The 27,498-nt window shown below is 44.2% G+C and overlaps 1 protein-coding gene across 19 annotated transcripts in view; it reads left to right on the top strand.

Moving 5' to 3' along the window:
• The window catches only part of PAG1 (phosphoprotein membrane anchor with glycosphingolipid microdomains 1), a 359,982-nt gene that overhangs the window by 153,675 nt on the left and 178,809 nt on the right, over positions 1-27,498 (top strand). For 11 of the 19 annotated variants that reach the window (XM_068237539.1, XM_068237537.1, XM_068237534.1 and 8 more), the window contains one exon: positions 1,400-1,433. The exons of 1 other annotated variant lie outside the window; for it this stretch is intronic. The gene's annotated coding sequence lies outside the window, so the exon portion shown is untranslated. Of the gene's footprint in view, positions 1-1,399; positions 1,434-4,415; positions 4,487-27,498 lie in introns of all 19 variants that reach the window. 7 more of the 19 variants (XM_068237545.1, XM_068237541.1, XM_068237538.1 and 4 more) reach the window with 1 other exon arrangement.

The raw sequence follows: 27,498 nt of genomic DNA, 5'->3' as shown, positions 1-27,498 counted from the left end.
ACTAAGCTAAAGAGGCGCCAGAAATAATAGAAGAATTAGAAATATTTTAAAAGGAGGAAGGGTTGTGGACTAACCTCAAAGAACAGACCACAGTGTAGGTAAAACATAAATTATTGGAGACAATGTGTTTCACAGGGCAAATCCTTCTTTAGGTCAAGTGTCAGCATATGTTCTATCAAAGTGATTTATCATTGGTGCCTTGTTGGTTCAGTTTTCATTACACTGCAGTTGTCTTAGGAGTGCGGCAGATATCTTCTGTGCTATCATCTGACACCAAAGCCTGTTCTAATGGGGAAGTCAGAAAATGTGGGCTGTGTGGCTGGAGGGAGGATGTAGATATACATAAATTATTAGAATCTGCCTATAAACTTAACATAGACATATGATAGTTGTAAATGAACAGGATAGCAGTGTGATCAATTCTGTTTTTGCTCAGATTACTGATGAGATCAGATCAGGTGCCGCAGTTTGTTGCTTCATTCGCTTCTCCCCCAATACATTTTGGGTCAGGAAAAAATGTATTGCTTACATTATCTGGCTGTATGAGGGCGTGAATGGCTATTTTTAGGCTGGAGTTATTCTGAACTCCATTTCCCCACAATCTGCTTTTCTCCGCCCCTCTGTTACAAAGCTCTGTTCGCCAATTAATTATGCACAAGTATCTCTGAGGATTTGTCAGGCACAGGTGATGGGGGGGTGAAGAGAATTCTTTAGACAAGAGAACACTTGTGTAAATCTAGAGAACTATTGCGTTGACTCTGCTCTATGAAGAAGCTAGGGAATGGAGAATTGGGTCATATAGCAAGAAAGAGAACACTTCCCCTGAAATGTGTTCATCAGAATTGATATACAGGTAGTCCTTGGTTAACGAACGAGATAGAAACTGTAGGTGCGTTCTTAACCTGAATCTGTTCTTAAGACGGAACATTGTGCCATCTCTGTCCCCTATTCCTCCCCTGTGCCTCCAGTGTCCCCCTCTGTGTCACCTCTGTCCTCTGTACCTGCTTATACAAGCCATTTTTTCTTTGAGCTTTTAAAATCGATTTTCTTAAAAAATACATGTCCAATTTGAAAACATTTTTTTGACTCATTTCCACAGAATCACAGAATCTATGCCATTCGTATCAGCAGGTCATTCGTAAGTCAGGCATTCATTAGTCGGGTGACTACCTGTATAAGTAAAACCGTTTGTAATACACTATTGAATGTCAGCATAAGACACAGAAAGCCATTCTGGTATGTTTGTGACTGGAGTGGCTGGTGCTGATTCTGACTCAGCCTTGCTCTGATAACTGCCGTCCACTGACTTCACTTGTTGCCTGAATTAGCTTTGTGATGCCTATGCACTATTTATAGCAGAACAGACATGAGGGGTATTAATGTTTTGTATTTTTTACAGGTAGTCGTCTGTGGTACAAGTACAGCTACATCAGGTAAAATCACTAGTTTTTTTATTTAAAAATTTCTGCTTGACGCTAGTAATTCATTTTCATGACTCAAGTCCTAAGTCACAGTCCACAATTTCTCATTGTTAGTAACAGAGAGTCCAGGATCATATTTGATGCAGCTGTTGTATACGCATACCCTTTGAAAAAGTAAAAAAAGATGAAAATTTTAAAAAAAAAACACTATTAAGACCACTATTAAGCACATTGTTGGGTTGAAGATTACTGAACTATCGGCAGGTGCTAAAATACCAGCTTCAAGTGGTTGGTGTGGGTGCCTGAAGCAGAAGACAGGATGTGGGAATCTGGGATGAGTATTGGTCAGTGACAGGCACTAGTTAGGAAGGTCACTGTTAGGGGATGGGGTAGATGAAGGTTAGGTTTAGTTGTTTAGGAGGGTTAGTTTATGGGAATAGGTTAGGTGGAGGTTAGGTTCAGTTGGAAAAGCTAGATGGTTAGGGTTAGGAAGAGGTAAATTTGGGCATTCAGGCCCATATGCAATTCACTTTTTCTCCTGAGTTTTCTCCTAGGTGATAATTTTTCATCTTCTTTTTAAAATAGCTTTCCAGCACTTTTCAACTGAAAAAGTACTGAGAAGTAAGTACAAAAGTATTATAAAAATTATTTTTTAGCGTTTTCTTGCTTGCTGGTGGCTTAGAAGGCATTTTATTGACAATTTAAAAAAAAGATCACCTAGGAGAAAACTCAGGTGAAAAAGTGAATTGCATATGGCCCTCAGAGTTAATTTAACACTGTGGAAGGGGGATTAGTGTTAGGTTAGGAAAGCACTTATGCTCAGAGGGGGTTACAATTAGGTGGGAGGGTTAGTTGGGCATCAGTAAAGAGCGTAACATGAAGAGGTCGAAGCAGAACAAATGGGCTCTGGCAAATTTGGGCACACCATGCACTGCCATAGGCCCTAATGTGAATTATGGATATAGCAGCGCTCAGAAGGTAATTTGGGCGTTGGCGAAAGACGGAGCCCAAACTACTTTAAAAACTAATTCGCCCACCAGTCAAATTACGTCTTTCCCCAGTGTCCAAGGCCTGGAGGGGGAATAGTAATTAACCTAATAGTAATTTCGGTTTCATCCTGCGCCCAAATTTTCCAGCACCGTTTTTTACATGTATGCCATGATGAGGTTAAAGAGAACCCGAGGTGGCATTGTATTACGTAAGTGGGGCACAGAGGCTGGTTGGTCACACTAACACCAGCCTCTGTTGCCCCATCGTGTGTCTCAAAGACCCCCCTGCTCGCCGCTATACCCCCGCAGTGCTGGCGACACGCAGCGTGTCGCCAGCACAATGTTTACTCTAGCGCTGTCTGTCAGCGCCGCTCCGCCGCCTCCTCCGCATCGCCGCTACCCGCCCTCGTCCCTTCCCTCCCGCTGATTGGTGGGAAGGGACGAGGGCGGGTAGCGGCGATGCGGAGGAGGCGTGGGAGCGGCGCTGACAGACAGCGCTAGAGTAAACATTGTGCTGGCGACGCGCTGCGTGTCGCCAGCACTGCGGGGAGTATAGCGGCGAGCAGGGGGGTCTTTGAGACACACGATGGGGCAACAGAGGCTGGTGTTAGTGTGCCCAACCAGCCTCTGTGCCCCACTAACGTAATACAAGGCCACCTCGGGTTCTCTTTAAGGTTAGATGAAGGGAAGGAGTTAAGGTTTTAAATGCAGGTTAGTATTAGACAGGAAGTGATTGAGATTGGGGTAGAGCTGGATATAAAAAAAAATAATATTTAACACTAGTGAGAATGTCACAAGCCTTAGGCAGGGAGCACACTTATCAATGCGGAAAAGCACGAGTTTTTACTAATCTGCATTACCAATAACAGAAAACGGCAAGAAGAAATACATCATTTGATTTGTTTTACATAAAAACACAGTAAAAATGCACACCGATTGTGTCTCCACAGGAAACCATTGTGTGTGATTCACATGGGGGGGGGGGGGGGGGGGGGGGATTCTGAAGCTGTACAATTATAACATTTGAATTGCTGAACTACGCGTTTTAGTGTGTGACCCGTGTGTTCTCTGCCTAAAGTTGTGAGCCTGGAATGGCTATGTTGGTAATCACTTTGCCAATATGCCACTTCTCAAGAACTGATACTATTGCTTCATTAACAGGGAACTTCAGCTTAAACAAACATACTGCCATTAAGTTACATTAGTTATGTTTATTCAAATAGATAGGTCATCTCTTATCCACCCTGTTTTAAAAGAGCAGGCAAACTTTTGGGATTTCATGGAGGCGGCCATCTTTTTCATGGGAGCAGCCATCTTTTTGGTTGAAAGAAGGTGACCGGGAGCATGAGACACAGTTCCAACTGTCCTGTGTCCTGATCACCCCTCCCAGCTACACACAAATGTGTGCCAAAACAGCAAAAGGAGAACATCAGAAATCCCATCATGCTTTGCACAGCATCAGGGAAAAAATGCCCGGGCAGTTTTCTTCTGTGCAGCTAAAAATGAGGCTTGGGTAAGAAAAACAAAGTTCTGATGCTGTGAAACTGTTACACACCAATCCTTTTCATTGCTGCCGAGTAGATTTTTAGTCTGGAGGTTCACTTTAAGCATTGCAATCCCATTCTTTAACTGAAGATGTCACTAAAGTGGCTAGAGAATGTATGTAATTGCCCATTGGCAGATTTTTCCTGCCAGCTTCTTCTCTGAGGTTTTTTTTGTAATTTTCAGCTGGAGGAACCTCTGCCTGGAATATCTTCCATTGATCTGTATACATTTTACTATTATCATAAGTATTAGCTCCATACTCTTCACATAATCTGAACGTTGCCATGTGTGCACATTAAGGAAGGGTGGCTCAATGTATCAACATACTTTCCATAGAGTGCTAGTTGCTCTTGCGAGACAAATGGATTCTTATAATGTTATGCTCTTCAGTGTCACTAATAGAAAGCAGCTATGTGGGATTCATTTGTAATGTTAAGCTACATGTGTGTTTTATTTGCAGCAAATACAAGGAATCTATGAATGCCTAATGCCATCCGCTATATGCAGCAGCGTGGAAGAAAGTCCATCCATGTGTGTAATGCAAGGCTGCCAGATTAAAGGAGAGCCCAGAGATGTCTATATAAAAGTATTCTCTTAGTTATAGGATTTAATCCCCTTTTCCACAAGAGACACAAGGTGGGGAATTACCCACCTGTCAGCTGATACCACGCATCGGGGGTGCACTTGCTGGCGCTCAACACAGGCTTTGGTCAAGCAAGCCTCCCTATGAAATTGTATCAGATCCCAGCTAAGGCCAAGCTCCAACAAGACGAGTGGAGCGGAACTTAGATGGTGAGGGAGCGGATCTGCTGCCAAATGATAACATGGGGCCATAGAGTCCTCAGCCCCCTCCCCCTGCAAGAGCAGCGAGCCTATAAAGAAGAAAAATAGAGAGAGAAAATATTCCCCCCTACCCCATACGCAGAGTAACGCAGGGAGTGGTGTAATATTTACAGTGATGTGAAAAACTATTTGCCCCCTTCCTGATTTCTTATTCTTTTGCATGTTTGTCACACTTAAATGTTTCTGCTCATCAAAAACCGTTAACTATTAGTCAAAGATAACCTAATTGAACACAAAATGCAGTTTTAAATGATGGTTTTTATTATTTAGTGAGAAAAAAAACTTCAAACCTACATGGCCCTGTGTGAAAAAGAAATTGCCCCTGAACCTAATAACTGGTTGGGCCACCCTTAGCAGCAATAACTGCAATCAAGCGTTTGCGATAACTTGCAACGAGTCTTTTACAGCGCTCTGGAGGAATTTTGGCCCACTCATCTTTGCAGAATTGTTGTAATTCAGCTTTATTTGAGGGTTTTCTAGCATGAACCGCCTTTTTAAGGTCATGCCACAACATCTCAATAGGATTCAGGTCAGGACTTTGACTAGGCCACTCCAAAGTCTTCATTTTATTTTTCTTCAACCATTTAGAGGTGGATTTGCTGGTGTGTTTTGGGTCATTGTCCTGCTGCAGCACCCAAGATCGCTTCAGCTTGAGTTGACGAACAGATGGCTAGACATTCTCCTTCAGGATTTTTTGGTAGACCGTAGAATTCATGGTTCCATCTATCACAGCAAGCCTTCCAGGTCCTGAAGCAGCAAAACAACCCCAGACCATCACACTACCACCACCATATTTTACTGTTAGTATGATATTCTTTTGCTGAAATGCTGTGTTACTTCTACGCCAGATGTAACGGGACACGCACCTTCCAAAAAGTTCAACTTTTGTCTCGTCGGTCCACAAGGTATTTTCCCAAAAGTCTTGGCAATCATTGACATGTTTTTTTTAGAAAAATTGAGACGAGCCTTAATGTTCTTTTTGCTTAAAAGTGGTTTGCGCCTTGGATATCTGCCATGCAGGCCATTTTTGCCCAGTCTCTTTCTTATGGTGGAGTCGTGAACACTGACCTTAATTGAGGCAAGTGAGGCCTGCAGTTCTTTTGTCCTGGGGTCTTTTGTGGCCTCGGATGAGTTTTCTCTGCGCTCTGGTGGTAATTTTGGTCGGCCGGCCACTCCTGGGAAGGTTCATCACTGTTCCATGTTTTTGCCATTTGTGGATAATGGCTCTCACTGTGGTTCGCTGGAGTCCCAAAGCTTTAGAAATGGCTTTATAACCTTTACCAGACTGATAGATCTCAGTTACAGTACTTTTTGTTCTCATTTCTTCCTGAATTTCTTTGGATCTTGGCATGATGTCTAGCTTTTGAGGTGCTTTTGGTCTACTTCTCGGTGTCAGTCAGCTCCTATTTAAGTGATTTCTTGATTGAAACAGGTGTGGCAGTAATCAGGCCTGGGGGTGACTCAGGTGTGATAAACCAGTTAAGTTATTTTTTAACAAGGGGGGCAATCACTTTTTCACACAGGGCCATGTAGATTTGGAGTTTTTTTTTTTTTCTCACTAAATAATAAAAACCATCATTTTAAAACTGCATTTTGTGTTCAATTATGTTATCTTTGACTAATAGCTAACAGTTTTTGATGAGCAGAAACATTAAAGTGTGACAAACATGCAAAAGAATAAGAAATCAGGAAGGGGGCAAATAGTTTTTCACACCACTGTATCTGCTAGTTAAAGACTATTGATTCACAGAGAGGAATGCAAGTTTACTGTGTGTGAGAAGTTATCACCTGGCCTGAGTTGTCCTTAAAGGGGAACTGAAGAGAGAGATATATGGAGGTTGTCGTGTTTATTTCCTTTTAGACAATACCAGTTGCCTGGCAGCCCTGCTGATCCTCTGCCTCTAATACTATTAGCAATAGCCCCTGAACAAGCATGCAGCAGATCAGGTGTTTCAGTGGTTCAGACTTATAAGTCTGATCTGACAAGACTAGCTGCATGCTTGTTTCTGGTTTTAATCATATACTACTGCACAGACATAGACCAGCAGGGCTGCCAGGCAACTGGTATTGATTAAAAGGAAATAAACATGACAGCCTCCATATACCTCTCTCTTCAGTTCCCCTTTAAAGAGAGCCTGAGGTGGGCTCCTAAAATCGGCTACCTGAAACCCGGGGGGCTGAGAGGATCAGGTAGCTGCAAAAAAAAAAACGCTGCTCCTTTGGGCCGCAGTGGCTCACTTTCACTTTTGTGACCACTGGGTCACGACGCACAGCGTGGAGGGAGGCAGGGGAGCTGCAGGGGGCGCGGCCAGGGAGAGAGAGAGCTGTCCAATGGGCAGTACGGTGGTGTAGTGGTTAGCGCTCTCGCCTTACAGCGATGGATCCCCGGTTTGAATCCCAGCCAGGTCAACATCTGCAAGGAGTTTGTATGGTCTCCCCGTGTCTGTGTGGGTTTCCTCCGGGCACTCTGGTTTCCTTCTGGGTCCTCATTTTCACACTTCCGCTAATGGTCCGATCAGCGAACTGTTATGCTGTTGCTGATTTGAAGCATGCTCCGACGTCATTTGTTCATCGCTGTTTGGGATCGCTCTTTTTATAGGGACGGAGGTCAACCATGTGTGCAGAGCTTCACAGGTTAAATAAACAGACAACGTTTACTAAACCCTTGTGCAAATGAGCTTTACTGGCAGGTGGGCTTGATCTGTACAATTGATCATGTCTGAGCCTTTGCCAGAGGTTTCAGCTATTGATTGCACCGCGTAACCTTTTCAAGTAGTGGACTATCAATATTTATAGAATGAAATACAAAAAGCCGCCGCTCCACAGCAGTCTGACTTGGAGAAAAAGGGAATAATATTCTCTGATTCATAGCTGTGAAAGTAAAATGTAACTTTCTACATCTGAGGCTTCTTGCACACCAAGACGTTGTGTTAGGTGGCACGTTAAGGTCGCATAACGTGCACCTAACACAACGTATGGTGCTGCAAAAGCCGACGGTAGAGTGAGCCGCGTTAGGCTGCTCGATGCCCATAATATCTCCCAGAGTGGCGCTGATTGGCCAGCGGGACCACGTGATGCGGAGCGAGACACTCCGCATCACGTGGTCCCGCCGGCCAATCAGCGCCCGCCAGTGCAGTGAATATTAAGTAGCCATGTGCGCGGCTACTGTAGCTGGCTCTCCCCGCCTCCTCCGCCCCCCACTGCGCATGTGCAAACAGTCTAACGCGGCTATAGCCGCTCCAACGCCGTAGCATGCTGCACTTTGCACAGAACGTGCAGCGTTACATGTAACGCAACGTGGGCTGTGTGAACAGCCCACTTGTGTTACATTGCTGTGCGTTGGGGGAGCGTTACAGGCGCACTAACGTGCGCCTGTAACGTCTTGGTGTGCAAGCAGCCTAAAGGTATTGCCCATGTGAAAGTACTTTGACTGAAGAGCCCTACAGAAAGTGAAGAAAGTAAAAGGAGAAGAATGATTAATGAGATGATGTTTTATGGGGGCACTTTGAAAGGGAAATCTGTCCCGATGAAAGGCTAGCTTCATTAAATTTAATGGGGAACATTGTTTCCCTTGTTCCTGCATGATGTGTGAGGCTTTTCCGTACATTAGCAGTAATAAATGTGTATGGATTGCAACACATAACCATTAGAGGTGTGTGTGTGTGTGTGTGTGTGTGTGTGTGTGTGTGTGTGTGTGTGTGTGTGTGCGTGCGTGCGTGCGTGCGTGCGTGCGTGCGTGCGTGCGTGCATGCACGCACGTATACAATAGATGGAGAGAGTAAAGTCAAGTCAAGCCAGAGAGGAAAACCTGGATGGACAAAGAGTCTTAGATGCCCATATGTGCATCAATTTTCCTGTTTAATTCTCTGCAGATGCGATTCATCTGTTGGGAACCTATTCCACCTAAAATTTCAACTTGATCAAATTTCCTTCGACCAAGATTCAATAAAATCTAGGTTGATTGGGGATGGGGCAGGAGCGGTAGTCGATCGATGTGCATAGCATTGCATTCCATCTCACCGAGCAAATTTGTGGTTTGATTGATTGATTTTTCTTGAAAAGATTTACTTCTGGAATATATTGAACAATGTATATTTCTCAATCTAACATTTTGCCACATCGGGTGTCAATTTATACGTTTATGGCCAGCTTTACCTGGTAGGCTTAGCAGGACTGTGGTTCCTTGAGGAACACCCATGCAAACTGCATTTATTAACCACTTAATGTAAAGGATACAGTATATCTATATATAAGCAGTTCTGTATTTTGTATCAGTGTTCATATTTGATGTATATCATTGTCTGTATCATTATGTATCCCTTGTTTGTTTTCTTACATTGTACAGCGCCACGGAATATGTTGGCGCTTTATAAATAAATAATAATCGTAATCTACGCCCCTGCAGACTTCATCTTAGCTCCAGGGGCGTAGCTTTAAGTATCTCTACCGCGACCACCGCTGTGTGCGCTCCCGTGCTGGTTTGTGTCGCCGCCTGTTAGTAGGGAGATTAATGAATTAGAACGCCGTTCCCATTCATGGATTTAAGTCTCCGTTGCAATGATCGCCGACATCAATGAGATGCCGCAGTCGTTTTAAAAAATACAACGTACCCACATACACGCATTACTTCCTGTTAGCGTACCACTAGTACACTCAGGAAAGTAAGTGAGGACTTCTTATGGCCAAATAGTAAAATTACACCTACATATATTTATTTTAATAAAAACATACACATACTTATAAAATTAACTCCTTACCTCCCACACTGTCCCATAGTTACCCAAATAAAACTTTTGCATTAAAAAAAGACTATTAAAAAAATACATAAATGGTTATTTTAGGGACTAAACTTTTTTTTAATATATTTGTCAAGCGGGTATATTGGTTATTTTTTGAAAATGTGGGCTTTTAATTAGTGATGGATGCAAAACTAAGAAAAATGCACCTTTTTATTTCCAAATAAAACATTGGCATCATACATTGTACTAGGAAAATATTTTAAACGTTACAATAACCGGGACAATTGGGCAAATAAAATGTGGGGGTTTTATATAAGGTAGCATGTATCATTTTAAAACTATAATGGCCGAATACTGAGAGATGATTTTTTCCATTTTTTTTCCTTGGTATGCCCTTTAAAATGCATTTAGAAAAAAATAATTCTTAGCATTATGTACCACCCAAAGAAAGCCTAATTGGTGGCGAAAAAATGAATGAAAGAAGCGCTGAAAGGTGAAAATCGACCTGGTACAGAAGTTGAAAAGACCCCTAAGTAGGGAAATGGTTAATCAGTAATTGTCAGAGAAAGTGAACATCATAATGTTTCCTCACAGCTTACCTTTGGTAAACTCAGAATTCTACATTTTACTAGAGATGACACAATGGTAATACCAGAGCAGGTTAGCTAGTAGTTCTGGCTAATCTATAGTGAGAGCTTTAGTTTCCATCATTGGTGTAAACACTGGAGATGGTCAGTGATTAAAATCATTCCCGCTTGCATGCAAATTGTATGTAGCATAAGGCTGCTTTCACAGTGGGACGTTAAAGTCCCATGTTACAGCAGCCTGTAACGCAGCCCAACTCACAGCAATTAAAAATCAGTGGGCTGTTCACAGTGCCCACGTTGCATACGAGTATAACGTTACACGTTAAGGCTTCTTGCACACCAAGACGTTGCATTAGGTGCCACGTTAAGGTCGCATAACGTGCACCTAACACAACGTATGGTGCTGCAAGAGCCGACGGTAGAGTGAGCCGCGTTAGGCGGCTCGAGTCCTATAATGTCTCCCAGAGTGGCGCTGATTGGCCAGCGGGACCACGTGATGCGGAGCGAGACACTCCGCATCACGTGGTCCCGCCGGCCAATCAGCGCCCGCCAGTGCAGTGAATATTAAGTAGCCATGTGCGCGGCTACTGTAGCTGGCTCTCCCCGCCTCCTCTCCGCCCCCCACTGCGCATGTGCAAACAGTCTAACGCGGCTATAGCCGCTCCAACGCCGTAGCATGCTGCACTTTGCACAGAACGTGCAGCGTTACATGTAACGCAACGTGGGCTGTGTGAACAGCCCACTTGTGTTACATTGCTGTGCGTTGGGGGAGCGTTACAGGCGCACTAACGTGCGCCTGTAACGTCTTGGTGTGTAAGCAGCCTAAATGAAAGTGCAGCATGCTGTGCGTTATACTCCTATGTGGCTGCGTTAGACTGCTTGCACATGCTCAGTAATGTATGTCAGGAGAGGAGGAAGGGGGAGTCCGCTATTGTGTCTAGCCACATGGCTAATTAATATTCACTGCACTGTAGTGTTGTGCGGATCATGAACGATTTGGATCTTTGATCCAGATCTTTTTTGTGAGTCGTATCATTAGGATCATCACAATGAAGGATTCGGTTCACAGTGAATGTCTGGAAGAAACAGGAACTGCAGCTTCTGTGCACAATCTTCCTGCTGCATCTCTCCCTTTCCCATTAGCACCCTCAATGTGCCCTCATTCTTCTGCACCTCTCACTCTGCTGCACCCCTGCTTCCTGCTTCCCTAGTAAAATTATTCAAAGGTTCGGTTCAAAGATCCGGATCTTTTCAATAATCCGATTCGAATCATCTGAATCATTGAAAAGATCCGGACTTCCCAGTATAGAAAGAAAATGGCGCACCAAAAGCCGCATAACGCGGTTCAATCTGACGTCCAACTTCAACACCACCATGCGTTGCTTTAGGGGCACGTTACGCAACGTTTTGGTGTGAAAGAGGCCTAAATCGGGCCAATCAGAAGCACAAACACCAAGAAGTGCATTTCATTGGTCTATTTCCGTGTAGCATACATACATACATACATGCAAGCAAGCTTGAACTCTTAACATCTCAATGAAAATCTCTTGTGAATATAAATCTACAGTGCAGGAAGCCATTTTTCATGGAAATGTTAATACATTTGCATAAATAATCAGTGTGCAATGTTTTGTGCAGTGTATGTCTGTACTTTTTGTAATAAATTAAGAGTACCTGTGTGGAGCTGTACAGACCCCTCCCACCATCCCATTATCACCCACTTGACATGGGGAAGAAATGGGAGGTGACTTTTTCTTTTTGTGGGTAGGGGGTCAGATAAAGAGCATAGCTTTATATTGCATTGAGCCATACAAAGATGACAGGACCTTCACTTTGATTGTGTTGGTACAATATTGATTATTTCCGAAATTGGACCACTAGTAACCCTGGTGTGATTGATTGCTGTACAAATTTTGCTGCAGGCGGCGCCACCATAGACCAGAATAGGAATTACGGCTATAGCAGCGCTCAGTGAGTAAATTGGGCGCTGTCAGAAAACTGAGCACAAACCACTTCAAGAACACTGTAATTCTGCTGCCAGCAATAGCTGGAAGCCGAATTACGTTTTTCCCCCACTATCCATGGCGGCCTGGAGGGGGAATAGGAATTAACACGGCCCGGACTTGGGCAGGAGCAGGATAAGACGTTTATCGTCTTTCCCCTGCGCTGAATTCTCCTGGCGGCTATGTTATAGGTATGCGATGTGATTGGCTAGCTTAACCACTTTACCCCCGCCCGTATGAATTTCTCCGTCCCTTTTTCCATCCTTTAACCCCCCAGGGACGGAGAAATCCGTACTTTCCGCGCTCCCGCCGCTGCCCGCGCTCCCGCTCGTAAACACGCCGCCCGCCGCTAGTAAACACGCCGCCGCCCGCTCGCCCGGAGATCAATGAACGGGAAAACCATTCTTGTTCGTTGATCTAAGCCCCGCAATGATCCGCTGCTCTCCGATGGGCAGCGCGATCATTGTGAAAAAAACAAACACTCACAGCCTCCTAGTACTTCCTGCGAGCGTCCGGAAGGACGCTCGCAGGTCGCAATAAACAAAAAGTTACTGTTGCCATCTTGTGGTCAAATAGTAAAACTACACCCTAAGCATTTTTTACATAGAAATAAATTAGTGTTACACAAAAAATTAACTCATTACCTCCCACACTCCCCATTTTTTTTTTTTTTTTTTTGTAATTAAAAAAAAATTAAAAAAAAATTGCAATTAAAAAAAAAATACATAAATAATTACCTTAGCGACTGAACTTTTTAAATATTTATGTCAAGAGGGTATAACACTGTTACTTTATAAACTAGAGGCTTGTAATTAGGGATGGATGCAAAACTGAAAAAAATGCACCTTTATTTCCAAATAAAATATTGGTGCCAAACATTGTGATAGGGACATAATTTAAATGGTTTTATAACCGGGACAAAAGGGCAAATACATTTCATGGGTTTTAATTACAGTAGCATGCATTATTTAAAAACTATAATGGCCGAAAACTGAAAAATAATTTTTTTTCCCACATTTTTCCTATTTTCCCATTAAAACACATTTAGAATAAAATAATTCTTGCCATAATGTCCCACCTAAAGAAAGCCTAATTGGTGGCGGAAAAAACAAGATATAGTTCATTTCATTGCGATAAGTAATGATAAAGTTATAGACGAATGAATTGAAGGAGCGCTGAAAGGTGAAAATTGCTCTGGTGCTCAGGGGGTAAAACCCCTCAGTGGTGAAGTGGTTAAAGGATACCACAACTGACATGTGACATGAGATAGACATGGGTATGTACAGTGCCTAGCACACAAATAACTATGCTGTGTTCCTTTTTTTCTTTCTCTGCCTGAAAGAGGTAAATATCAGGTATGTAAGTGGCTGACTCAGTCCTGACTCAGACAGGAAGTGACTACAGTGTGACCCTCACTGATAAGAATTTCCCCCTTTTTTATCTCTTTCTTGCTCTCAGAAGCCATTTTCTTCTAGGAAAGTGTTTTATAGTTGGAATTTCTTATCAGTGAAGGTCACACTGTAAGCACTTCCTGTCTGAGTCAGGACGGAGTCAGCCACTTACATACCTGATATTTACCTCTTTCAGGCAGAGAAAGAAAAAAAGGAACACAGCAGAGTTATTTGTGTGCTAGGCACTGTACATACCAATGTCTATCTCATTATGCCACATGTCAGCTGTGGTATCCTTTAAAGAGGAACTTTAACCTCAATTTGACCAGCTTCCCAATCAGTAGCCCGATACCCCTTTTCTCATGAGAAATCTTTACCTTTTCTCAAACAGATCATCAGGGTGCTCTGTATGACTGATATTGTGGTGAAACCCCTCCCACAGTGTGATGTCAGGACCTAGGTCCTGACAGTTCCTGTCTGTGAACCTCGTTGCATTGCGGGACATAACGGATGGCAAGCATCTCCCTTAGTGGAATGTTCCTTTACTGAGAGTCCTTTGTACGGACATTACCTGCCAGGACTAAATATGTTGACACCATGTGATAAATGTCAGAATGTTAATCAGGGAGAGGAAAGATTTTACAATGGGCAAACACTGACAAAATCATTTATAAATTAATAATGTAAAAAAAGTTTATTCTTTACTTTCACCATAATTCCTCTTTAAAGGATACCCAAGGCGAAAATTAACTAATGAAATAAATGATTGTATCGATCTTCTTTCTCCTAAAAATGACTTTTTAAAATATTCCACAGTTTTATTTTATGTTTAAATCTACCTTTTCAGTTTTAACTGTTTTATTGTTTTTGCTCAATGACCCATTCGTTGAAGTATGCCAGAGCTAAAATCTATAACCTATTGATCCTTTTTATCTCTTTCCTGCTCTAAGAAGCCATTTTCTGCTAGGAAAGTGTTTTATAGTTGGAATTTCTTATCTGTGAGGGTCACACTGTTGTCACTTCCTGTCAGGACTGAGTCAGCCACTTACATACCTGATATTTAACTTTCAGGCAGAGAAAGAAAAAAAAAACAGAACACAGCATAGCTATTTGTGTGCTACGCACTGTACATACACATGTCTATCTCATCATGTCACATGTCACCTCAGGTATCCTTTAAGGCATAATCGCATGATCAGAAGCCCAGGCAGGAAACCTTTTTAGTTTTTTGTTACCATAAAAGGCAATATGTAAACTCTGGTTGCCCCCCAGTACTACTGTCTGCTAAAGATATGTGCAAAATAAAATTCCAGGGTAAAGGTCCCCTACTCACTGGCAGCATTGTACCACCATGCCAAATGTGTAAGAACTATGGGCATTGTGACTGCCATGAATATTTACTTGTACAGCGTGTGAACTGCTGCCTGCCCCTAGCTGCTCTATGTGTAACAAATGGAACAAGCCTATTATTATGAGCGTGGCATGTTGGCAATTTGGGGCTGTGCCAGTGGCACTTTTTGTTTGCATGAATTTGTGATGCGTCTCAGCTGTTTCCTCTAACAGCATCTGTGATCTGCTCACCATTCGATGCAAATTCATTTCTCACTTCTGATTTATTCCGTCCTGATAAAGCTATTTTTTTTTCTTTGAGAAAGTCTTTTCAATGCCTGAAATAAACCTGTAACCAAGGGCGCGCATCTCTTGCGATAAATGAAATCTTATTGTACCGTGCCGCCGTTCTCTTCCCCAGTCCCTTTGTTGACAGAGTACAGTGCGGCCTTGCCTTAGTAGAATTCTCATTAACGTGACATTGCAGGATATAATTATTTGTCAGAATGCTAGCTCCCCGGAGGTAGCCGGCTGTTGCCGTATACAGAGAGCTTTACTTTCCTATTAAACTAGTTGAATTATTGAATTATCAGGAGAACGGTTACAAACGGTTTTAAAGGATAGGTTTTAATAAAAATGTATATAATAAAAAAGTAGCTGTATGTTGCTTCAAGCATTTGTCTATGAAGCAATAGAATTGTTTTTTGCAAAAATGAAAGGAAGTACAGCAACAAAATTTCTTTTAAAAACAGTTGAATTTCTAAAAATGGTTGATCTTTATTAGCAACCCCATGCAGGTCTTAGTGCTGTTTTGTATAGACTGCATACTGGGTGCATTTTAATGAAAGAGAACATTCTAATCAAAACTTGCACTCTTCCCATTTGCTGGGAGGAAAAGATGCCAAGCTGTCTTCCTCTAGTGCAGTGATGGCGAACCTTTTGGGGACAGAGTGTCCAAACTGCAGCCCAAAATTTGCATGTTTATCGCAAAGTGCCCTCCCAACTGTTACTGATAGATAGGGCGACAGAATACCCACCTCCTCTCCAGGATAGTTATTGACAGATTGGGCAACAGATTATGGTCACCCCCCACTCCCTCCCCTCCCTCCACAGACAGTAGTTGACAAGATAATTTAGGGTAACTCCATGGGCTGCTGTGGGGTAGGAGGGGCGCTCCATGGGCTGCTGTGAGGTGGGTGGGTGGTAAGGGTGGCTCCATGGGTTGCTGTAAGATGGGTGGCTCCATGGGCTGCTGTGAGGTGGGTGGGAAGGGTGGCTCCATGGGTTGCTGTGGGGTGGGAGGGGTTGCTCCATGGGCTGCTGTGAGGTGGGTGGGAAGGGTGGCTCTGTGGGGTGGGAGGGTGGCTCCATGGGCTGCTGTGGGGTGGGAGGGTGACTCCATGGGCTGCTGTGGGGTGGATGGGTAAGCACAGGCTGCTGTGGGGTGGATGGGTAAGCACGGGCTGCTGTGGGGTGGATGAGTAAGCACGGGCTGCTGTGGGGTGGGTGGGTAAGCACAGGCTGCTGTGGGGTGGATGGGTAGGCATGGGCTGCTGTGGGGTGGATGGGTAGGCACGAGCTGCTGTGGGGTGGATGGGTAGGCACAGGCTGCTGTGGGGTGGATGGGTAGGCACGGGCTGCTGTGGGGTGGATGGGTAAGCACGGGCTGCTGTGGGCTGGATGGGTAAGCACGGGCTGCTGTGGGGTGGATGGGTAAGCACGGGCTGCTGTGGGGTGGATGGGTAAGCACGGGCTGCTGTGGGGTGGATGGGTAAGCACGGGCTGCTGTGGGGTGGATGGGTAAGCACGGGCTGCTGTGGGGTGGATGGGTAAGCACGGGCTGCTGTGGGGTGGATGGGTAAGCACGGGCTGCTGTGGGCTGGATGGGTAAGCACGGGCTGCTGTGGGCTGGATGGGTAAGCACGGGCTGCTGTGGGCTGGATGGGTAAGCACGGGCTGCTGTGGGGTGGATGGGTAGGCACGGGCTGCTGTGGGGTGGATGGGTAGGCACGGGCTGCTTTGGGGTGGGTGGCCTCCACGGGCTGCTGTGGGGTTGGTTGAAAGTATCCTCCATGGGCTGCAGGTAAAAAGCTAGATCTTAAGCATAGAAACAAATCCAAGCAATTTGTCTGACCATGAAAGCATTAGAACCATTTTGCAGAACACTGTGAGCAGGTGCTCTGGACTGATTAGTCCTAATTTAAAATATTGAGTGTGAGCACTACAGGGAATCTGTCTGCAGTCAACAATGAAGCATGGTGGAGGTTCCTTGCAGATTTGGGGCTGCATTTTTCTATATGGATTTGGGGACTGGTTGTCCCTTCAGTGCTCACAAGTACAGGCAGATACTTCTCCATCATACAGAACCATCGAAGAGGCATCTAATGGTCCAATATTAATTCTGCAGTAGGGCAGTGAACCTAAACATAATACCAACGCCATGAATTAAACTAGCTGCAGTGTTCTCCCCAGAATTATTTTCCAGCCGGGTGGCATGAAATAGTAGCCGGGTGGCATGAAAAAGCAGCCGGGTGGGTAGAGATGAAAATGCAGGGTAACTCTGCTTACAGCATAGGAGGAGGTGAGGAGGTGAGCCAATGACAGCCGGGTGGTCATCAAATCTAGCCGGGTGGAGCACCCGGCTAAAAGAGCCTGGGGAGAACACTGAGCTGTGAGATGCAGTTTAGATACAAATCCTAAGCAATTACTCAATGTAAACAACCTTGGTATGTCTATCATAATACATTTTTTTTTTTTTAGCAGCAACTACTTTTTATGGCTAGTTGCATTGTACAATGCTATGAGGTCTACACATATGACTACTGTAGCCAGCCAACTTCAGGACACTGGGTGTTAAGGACTTGCATTGCATACCACTCTCAGTGGTATGCAATGCAAGTGCAAGAGTGAAAAACTAAAATTTTCAAATGTATATCAGAGTCTCCCCTAAATCCACAAATATATTTAAGAAGAGTCCCCCTCCCCCCCAGTCACCTTTCTCAAGCAGAGCAGAGTCCCCCTACACCTTTCTCAAGCAGAGCAGAGTCCCCCTACACAGTAATTAAACCCCCCATATAGTGCAGCTTTCCCCAAATCCATTGTTTCCACCCATCATAAAAAGAGACACACACCTGTGTGTCTCCCCTCGTCACCTCCTGTGCGGCTCTCACACAGCGACTCGCCAGCAGCTCTTCTTCCTCCCTAATCCACGTGAAATAGTCTGGAAGGGGAGGGACAGCTATCGCCACAGGAAGTGCTGCAGGGGGAGACTCTTTCTTTCATTCAGTTGCGTCTCTCCCCTTTCAGCCGCGCCACTCCCCTTGCCACTCCTCTCCCCTGGCTTTTCCGATTGGCCGTGTGCTGCTCTGTATTGGGCAGCAGAGCAGCACAATATAACAGAACGTGGCGACCGCGATCAAGAGCAACGAGCCGCACTCCAGCTTCAAACAATGGACAGGAATAGAGAAAGAGATCTCTGGCTTCCCACCAGATAGGCTACTGTGGATACCGGCCTCAAATAGACACACTTGGAGGACATCCCCCCTGGTGTTGCATACCCTGGAGACTCTAGACAAAATCAGAAATCTCTCTGATTTTTCCCCAGGTATCTCCCCACTTTTATCTCTATCTCATAATCCTGACATCCCCCTAGCTTGCCATGCTACAGAGGTATACAGATCAGGATTAAATGGAAATCTTACATTGGCACAATTTGGCAATCAAGAAGGGTGGTACCCAGACACAAAAATAAGTCCGGAAACTCCCAATTTGAGTCGGAACTGGTGGTCGTTATTGCAGATTCGATCCTACCTACGTAGTAAGGGTATCCTCTCAGACACCTGGAGACAGCTTACAGCATTCAAAACACTTTGTTCAGGAAGGGATCCCATACAGAAAACGTTATCCAGACTGTACCTTTTGCTACTAGAACAGGATACACAACCATTGGCCTTTATTGAAAAATGGGAAAAAGCATTAAATAGGACCTTTACACCCGGGCAGGTAAGCAGGATGTGCATTTTTACGCATAAATCCTCCTTAGCAGTAAGAACCCAAGAAACTAATTACAAAATTTTGACACACTGGTACTGGACCCCAGAGAAACTAAAAAATATCTTCCCAGAGGCGGACCCGAGATGCTGGCGGTGCGGGGCAGACGAGGGCACATTGGCGCACATCCTGTGGTCCTGTCCGGCTATTAGAGACCTCTGGAAAAAAACAGAGGAATTAATTAGCCTATTAGTAGATGGTCATGTCCCTTTTACACCTGAGTTTTACCTTCTCCATTTGAATGACTGGTCTATGAAAAAATATAAAAAGTCCAGTGTAAGACACATACTGAATGCAACCAAAACTGTTGTCGTACGCCACTGGAGGAAGAGATCCCCCCCCCCATCAGCTAGGGAACTGGTTAACGAACTAGATCATATCCATAATATGGAAGAATTGGCACATATTACTCTCAACAGAGCAGAAGTGTTCAAAAAATCCTGGGCATACTGGGAATCGGTCAGAGATTCTGAGGAGATGGCACTATTTCTACAATCCACATAAATTATCATACCTGGAGTTGATTGACTTCACACACTAGCTATATGAAAATACTAGAGGAGAAGGTTGGGGTAGGTGCACTAGCACCGCAGTTGGTGGAGGGCCCCTCTTTCTAGGGGGGTCCTTCATATCGTGGTGATGCTTACGCAAATGTATAGACACTGGTTAGAGCTCTATCGGTGATCGGTACTTAATTTCTGGTTTAAGTATGTTAACTATACTAGTTAGAAGTTTTACAAAAATAATACATTGATTAAGCTAAGCTACATATTGACTATGTCGATATACTCGCTCATAATGTATAGAACAACATAATTGGTGCAGTTTTGGAAAGGCATGCCTGAGATCAACCAATATATTTGTGATAATCAATTAATGATGACATGGTTAATGTGTATACAATATAACGGTATCATGGCTCCGACAGTGTATGTTTGTATGCTGCTTTGCCTTGTACAATGTTTCTTTTTCTTCAATAAAAATTTTGAATATTAAAAAAAAAAAAAGAGAGCAACGAGCCGGCAGTAAAATATGACAGGCCGCAGCCATGCCGCCGCGATCTACCAGACAGTCGTTCGCGATCTACCGGTAGATTGCGATCGACGTATTGGGCACCCCCGTCATAGCTTATAGGACCCCTAACACAAAAAATGGCAATTGAAAAAAAAAACCCATGCGTATACACACTTATAAGTAGTACATCCCATCCTGATTTAAATGCACTATAATTTAATTTTCCCCTATGTTCCTCTTTCTTATAGTAGACAGTAAAAATATGCCAGATCTGACAATTTTTGGACTACTCCGATCCATTTCCTCATGGGAGATTCTAATTGCTGTCATTGTCTATAGCACTCCAGATCTTAATAAGGTCAGAACTGGAGTGCTGTGGACATGGCAGGTAGTGCCTCTTAGGGAAACCTGTTGCTCAACAAGGCTCAGAATGATTTAGTTAGGGTTTCTAGTTATGGGCTGGGATACTAGGGGCATTATACTTTTATGGAGAGCGAGGTCTGGGCGAGGGTGTTGTCTTCTGGCACAATATGTCTATGTAGGACTACACGGCCTTTGCAGCTGGGGCCTCCACTTGCCCCCTGATGTTACGTTAATCACTGCCTGCAATGTCCCTGCTTTGTGTGTTTTTCCTAGCCCAGTGATCTGCAGACTTGGCTCTCCAGCTGTTAAGGAACTACAAGTCCCACAATGCATTGCAGGAGTCTGATATCCACAGTAATGATTCATAAAGGCAAATGCATTGTGGGACTTGTAGTTCCTTAACCGCTAAAGAGCCAAGTTTGCAGATCACTGTATAGCCCATTGCTGACCAAGCTTCACTGGAGCTAGTGGGATAAGACTTTTAGCTTTCAATCTTGCTGTGCACTGCTGACAGTTGCATCAACTCTTTCCTGGCTCCAGTCATCGCTCCTTGCCCAGTCATTGAAACCACACCAGTCATGTACTCCATGGTAATCCTCCTATAACCCTCCTATTACCTAACCCCACACTAACTGGGAATAGCTTGTAGCACATATCCTTGCAGTACTCTGTAATGCTGTAAGTGACAGTTGTCTAATCACAGCCAGTATCAGAACTTGAAGAGCGAGGCCTCGCTGGTAAACAAGGGGTGGCAGGTGGCTATTGCAGAAAAGGTTGGCACCCAGACAGACTCTAGGCAGCCAGAATTGGGGCACCAACTGGCAGATCAATAAGAGGAGTTGCCTAGGCATCTAAAGACACACCTCTGCATGTGCCTGACTGTGTGCTTCTTTGAGTAATCGTTCAATACAATCGTTATAGCATGTAAGTGATCTACAAATAAAGGAAATAAGTGATGTGTAAATTGCGTGCGCTTATGTTCTGTAATTGGTTGGTATAATGAATCACTTATAATCTCCTCTGTCTTATACCTTGACTTATAGAAGACCCTGTTGAGCATATTGACTGAACCTGTAGCTAGAATAATAGTGTGCTATGCTTGAAACGTTCAGATAATGACATGCACAGTCTGACAGTTGCAGTGGAGGTTTGAGTGATGTTCTCGCCAACTCTCAGACCTTTATTAATTAACACACAAAGTTCCCCCAAGCATTCATAACCTCATTTCCCTCTTCAAACAACTGCTCTGTTAATTTGTCTCTTCTAAATTAATGTGCAACTTCCTTCTACAACGATCTGCTGTGAATAGTCCAAGGAAAAGGCTATTGCTGCAGTAATTACTGATTATTTTGTCATTTGTGGAGGCATTAAGGTTTTTTTAGAAATGTTATATTTACACACTGTAGTTTAACAAGTTAGATCATCACTCACAGCTGGCACTATAATACCCCTTCTGTGGCTTAGCTCAAAGCCATTATCAATTCACTATGCAAGTGCAATTTCCCCAGAGTCCACCTAGGTGGCAGTGCTGTGCTGTGGTGCAATGGCAAGTGTGGATCCAGCACTGATTTGAGGAGGCTTGACAAGCATGCAATCCGTTGTTGCATAGCAGATACTCACACTAGAGATGTTGCGAACTGTTCGCTCGGCGAACATCTCTGGGGCTTTTACTACTTCCGGGTCGCTCTGACCCGGAGTAGTACGCCTGCGCTGCCCGGCGAAGCGCGTCCTAGATCGCGCTCCTGTTGCCGGGCACTCTCTGCGCATGTGCGTGACGTCGTTCATGATGTCACGCACATGCGCAGAGAGTGCCCGGCAACAGGTGCGCGATCTAGGACGCGCTTCGCCGGGCAGCGCAGGAGTACTACTCCGGGTCAGAGCGACCCGGAAGTAGTAAATGCCCCATGTATTCAGAGATGTTCGCCGGCGAACGGTTCGGGAACCGTTCGCTACATCTCTAACTCACACACCTCACTCACTCACTCGCTGAGGCCTGGTGCAAACCAGAGGAGTTTTTCTGAGCGTTTTGAAACCTCCTGCTAATGTTATCCTATGTGTCTATGCACACTGGAGCGATGAGGTTTTGTAAAAAAAAAAAAAAAAAAAGACCCATAGCATTTACATTGGGAAGAGCTTTTGAAACCTCTAGCGTTTGGGGAGCTTTTCTGGTGTGTCTCAGCCCTCATATACCACTCACTCACTCACTCACACCACACACACCACACCACACAACACACACCACACCACACCACACACACCACACACACCACACACACAACACACACAACACACACACACACACAACACACACACACAACACACACACACAACACACACACACAACACACACACACCACATACACACACACACACACACACCACACACACTTTCTCTCCTCTCTCCCTACCCCCCCCCCCCCCCTCCCTCAAAGGGTCTAAAGCCTGGCACACTTTCAATTCTGATTTTGAAATCCCTGACTAATTTTACTACCTCCATCAAAATCAAGATTTAAGGTGCTTTAAGCCTGGTACACACATCCAATTTTGATTGGCCAATCACTGGTCAATGTTACCACCCCCATGTAGTGTGAGGGCCAACAGATTTTGAACACTGTTAGCAGATTGCGTAGGTAAGCTGAACACACCACAGAAATTGAGCTTCATATGACCCTGCACCACCGTGTGGTGACCGGGTCATATGCATTGCGCCCCCCCCGACTAGTGATGTACTCCCTGCTGGACAGGAAGCGTGTTGGTCCAGGCATGTGCGCTGCTTTGCACTGCGCTCCAGTTGTGCACACTTACTGCATCGCCTATTGATTTGCATTATTGGATAACCCGTGTGGTAATGCGCTGCAGTTGATTTTAATAATTGCAGTGATTTCGATACTTCTGGCGCATTGTGCAAACTGTGCAAGTCTCAATAGACGTGCATGGCCCTTGTGGTGGGGAAGCGTACTGCTCTGCAACGCAGTCTGCAAGGGGCCTAAATGCAGAGAACCTGCAGATTGAAGGCCCCCGGTTTAGAGAGCTTCATATTCAGTATGTGTTCAGACTGACCTCGAATAGTGAACTAAACACAAAGGTCTAGGCATAAAAGTTTAGGCTTTCTGCAGCTGAGAGAGTGCCCAGGATGTATACAACTAAGAATTGTATTTTTCCCAGCAAATTCAACATTCTAAGTGATCTTGATAAAAGCTTTGATGCTGAGAGCACACATAGATGAAACACACATTACCACATTCTTTATTTTCAAAGTCCGTATAGCTGTGGTGATGCTGCTTCAGGGCTCTGTTTGCAGATCATGTTTTAACATTGCACATAAGTCACTGAGCACCCGCTGGAGTTTCTGTTCCTTTTATTACTTTGCGTTTTATGTTGTGCAGTGATGGGATTTTGCCTGAGGAATACAGTCATTTCTTGCTTGCGTTCTATGTCTGAAGAGGCTCAGTCTCACAGTGCTCCATTCATATTCTGCAGAAGCCCGTCCATTAGTTAGAGGTTTATTTTAGAAAGTATTGTCTTCTGTGATGTTGTTTCATCTGCTGGGTATGTGCTGGAATTCTGCTCATGGGCTGCATTCAGGCTCCCAAATGTCAGAAAGTCAGTTACAAGCCGGAATTCCACTTTAACCATGTCGTGTTGTGTAGAGGCATCCCTTACATGTGTAGCTCTGATCATGGAAAGAAGACATTACTGCTCCTTCACGTGGCCAGGCTGAGATCTAATAGCCCATTAAAAAAATTCTGTTTAGCTCTGAATTTTAATCTGCAGTTTGAAGAGTTAGGGCCTGTTTCCACTACACGCAGATTGGATGCAGAATGGATGCAGAAAAACTGACTCCAATGAATGCCTATGTGCCTGTTTCCACCAAACGCGATATTTCTGATGCAGATTTTCCTATAGGCATTCATTGGAGTCAGTTTTTCTGCATCCAATCTGCATGTAGTGGAAACAGGCCCTAACTGTAACCAAGGATTGCACTTCATCTCAATCAGTAAGTGATGCCCCCTTTCCCACAGGAAATCTTTCCCTTTTCTCAAATAGATCATCAGGGGGAGGGGGGGGGGGGGTCTGTATAGCTGATATTGTGGTGAAACCCCTCCCACAGTCCTGTCTGTGAGCTTTGCTGCATTGTGGGAAATAAGTTGGATGTGTATCTATTAAAAAACAAAACAAAAACAAACCTTGTAGCCTATCACAATGTTAGTGGGTGTGGTTATTAAAAATGGCGGTTGGTGCTGTCTATTTTTTTTTTTTCTCTCTTTTCTGCCAGTAGTAAAGATGATTACATACAGGCTGATTGTGGCTCAAACAACGTAATCAGATTACCTGTCGGATATCGATAAATTATTGATCTCTCTTCTATTTTTTTTACTTCTCACTTTGCGATATATTTGTTTGTTTCACTTCTTGCTAAAGCTCCTCTGGTTGTTTAGCAAAGTCCGATGCCTGACCAAGCTCGAGCACATTGATGTCCTGCTCGCCTTTGCCTGGTGGAAGCTAGTGCAGCATGTACCCCTACTTTGTCCTTCCTCTCTGCTCCATAGCAACAGAGGCACAGCTAGCCTCTAGACCAGTCTTTCTCTAGCAGGGTTCCTTGAGGACTTTGCAGGGGTTCCCTGGCATTTTTAGCCTTTGAGGTGAGCCGGATTTCAGGCGAAAGCAAGGGGCGGCATATATATGTATGTATATGCATGTATATTTGGACTAGTCCATCTCTTCATGTGGGATTCTCAGCATGGCCTTTATTCTTTATAAAGACATTCCCTGAAAAAGATTTATACAAAGATGCTCGACAGCTTCCCTGCTCACCGCACACATTTTTGACAGTTGGGTGGAACAACTGCCATTCTTTAAGTGCAGTTTAAAAATTAAAGAAATCCATGTGAACCCCCCATGAGGAGATGGGCTAGTCCAAAACCTGTTGGTTCTGTCAGATTTACCTACTGTAAGTGACAGCAACATAGAAAGTCATTTATGGCTCATTTTACTCTGAAAGAAACCTACTTCTCAATTGTAGAAGTTTACATATATTTTACATGTTAAGACGTTTGCGACATGGCTCCTTTAGATACATACCGTATGCTGATTTTGAAAACCTGCACCCCGATAAACCTATTTTGGTATTTTTAAAATGTGTTCCAAACATGCTGCCAGTCCTATGCCTTGTTAAGGATCAGCCAGCCTGTCTGATGCATGAATAACAATCATTTTAAGGCCTCTTGCACACTGCAACTGATTCCGATTCCGATTTGCAGTTTGCTCCCTGCACACTGCAAATCGGAATCTGAATCGGATGTAAAAACTGATTAAAAAGCGGAATCTGAATCTGAATCACTTGCAGTGTGCAAGAGGCCTAACTGCCATCTTACACTTTTTTTTAATTTAATCATACTACAGAGTCATTATGGTTTTAGAGTGCGATTTGCTAGACTGTTATCTGCACATTAGGTGGTACAAACCTTGCCGAGTGTCCAAGTGTACTTAATGCTTTGGGTTTTTGTATCTTGTGGTAGTTTTTTTTTTTTTTTTTTTTTTTTACATCTAAAGCAGAAGATGATGATTCGTGCCGGGCACCTTTGGATAAAACGCTCAGCAACGAGATTAGTCTATACGGCACGCACAACACAGCCTCTAATGTGCTGTAAATTCAGCGATAGAAATCTCCTCCACTGCGCTCCCCTGGTAATAGAGAGAAGATCAATCAGCTCTCTGTATCGCTCCTCAGCAAGGTGGGGAGGAGGGAAATTAGTCTCAGCTAGGAAAGGTCACAGTTTGATGTATACATGATCGTCATGCCAAAGCATCAAGATGTATCCTGTTAAGTATCCGTTAACAAGCGCTGCAATAAACAATCTTCGGCAAGATTTTGTATGAGGCTAGTGGGTGTGTTTTATGGCGCGTAAAACCTTTATGACTGCAGTGCGCACGTGAGGGGCATGGAACCAAGCTGGGCTCATTATCCTCCGCTATGGATACGCTTTAAAGAGGCTCTATAGTGACCTATAGAAGAATTGAGTAAATTATTCAGTTTACCCACCACTTTTACAGTTATTCTCCTGGTTTCATCATCCGAAACAATTCCGATATTTAAATATTGCTGTATATTGGTATGTAGCCCCGCCCTCCCAGTGATGTCACAGCCTAGGCTGTTTAGCTATGCAGAATTCTCCTCCCAGGGCATTCTGGGAGACCAGGCATTATTTTCACTGTCTCTGGGATTCTCAGTAACCAACGTTCCACAGTTATCTCCTGACAGGACTAAAGATGTCTCCACCTGAGGTACATTTCTGAATGTAAATCAGGGGGAGGAAAGATTGTACAAGCACTAAGTAATTTGTAAACGAATGTTGTAAAAAAAAAAAAATTACCATATTAACGAAACGCGTAGGGCGACCTACGGAGCAGCGCTACGTGTGACGTCACTGGACGCGGTGACAGTGCACGCGTGATACATCGGCAGGGTTTTTTGTATGGGGCCGAAGCCTTGTCTCGGCTGACATCCTTACACTATTGTGTGCTATCCCACCAACTAACTGCCTCGAACTCCCCTGTATAACCAGGCTGGTGGAAATATGGTTTTTATTCAATAAATACGGGACATCATGCCGTTTACTTTTACGCGATGTAAAGCGTCTTTTCTTCCTTTAAGGTGACTCCTATTCAACTGGATATACAAGAGCCCAGCTGAGGTTGCCGCTGTGGCTGAGGAGTGGTCTATACTCCTGAGGCGCTGTTGGGCCCAGTTGGCCCTCTGATCCGGTGAGTCTATTCACACTGGAGGGTATCTCTTTCCATTGATGCAGCCCTCCTGTGTTGAAGTGTGAATTATTAGTTTGTTTTCTGAGAGCTTGACCTTGAGCGCTGAATCCTCTCTTGGACAGTTATAGACTGAATAGATTCCTCTAGGAATCGATTTCAATCAGAAAGGAATTGATCATTTGGGACTATTGGGAAAAATCTACATGTGTATGACTTTTAGTCCGACACCTGCAAGGAACATACAGCGAATGTAAGCACAAATTAGCACCATGAAGTCAGAGCTCCTGATCTGTTCACTGCATTAGCAAAAAAATATTAAGTGCAAGACTGTGGAGTTGGAGTCGGAGTTGGAGTCTGAATCAGTGGTTTCATAAACTATGGAGTTGGATGATTTTTGTACCGACTCCACAGCCCTGATTAGGGCTTAACAATCCAATTTGTAGCGAAAATTTGTTCTGG

The sequence above is a fragment of the Hyperolius riggenbachi genome, chromosome 5 (genome assembly GCF_040937935.1).
Source record: "Hyperolius riggenbachi isolate aHypRig1 chromosome 5, aHypRig1.pri, whole genome shotgun sequence".
Lineage (NCBI taxonomy): Eukaryota > Metazoa > Chordata > Amphibia > Anura > Hyperoliidae > Hyperolius > Hyperolius riggenbachi.
This window is presented reverse-complemented; position numbering and strand designations above follow the sequence as displayed.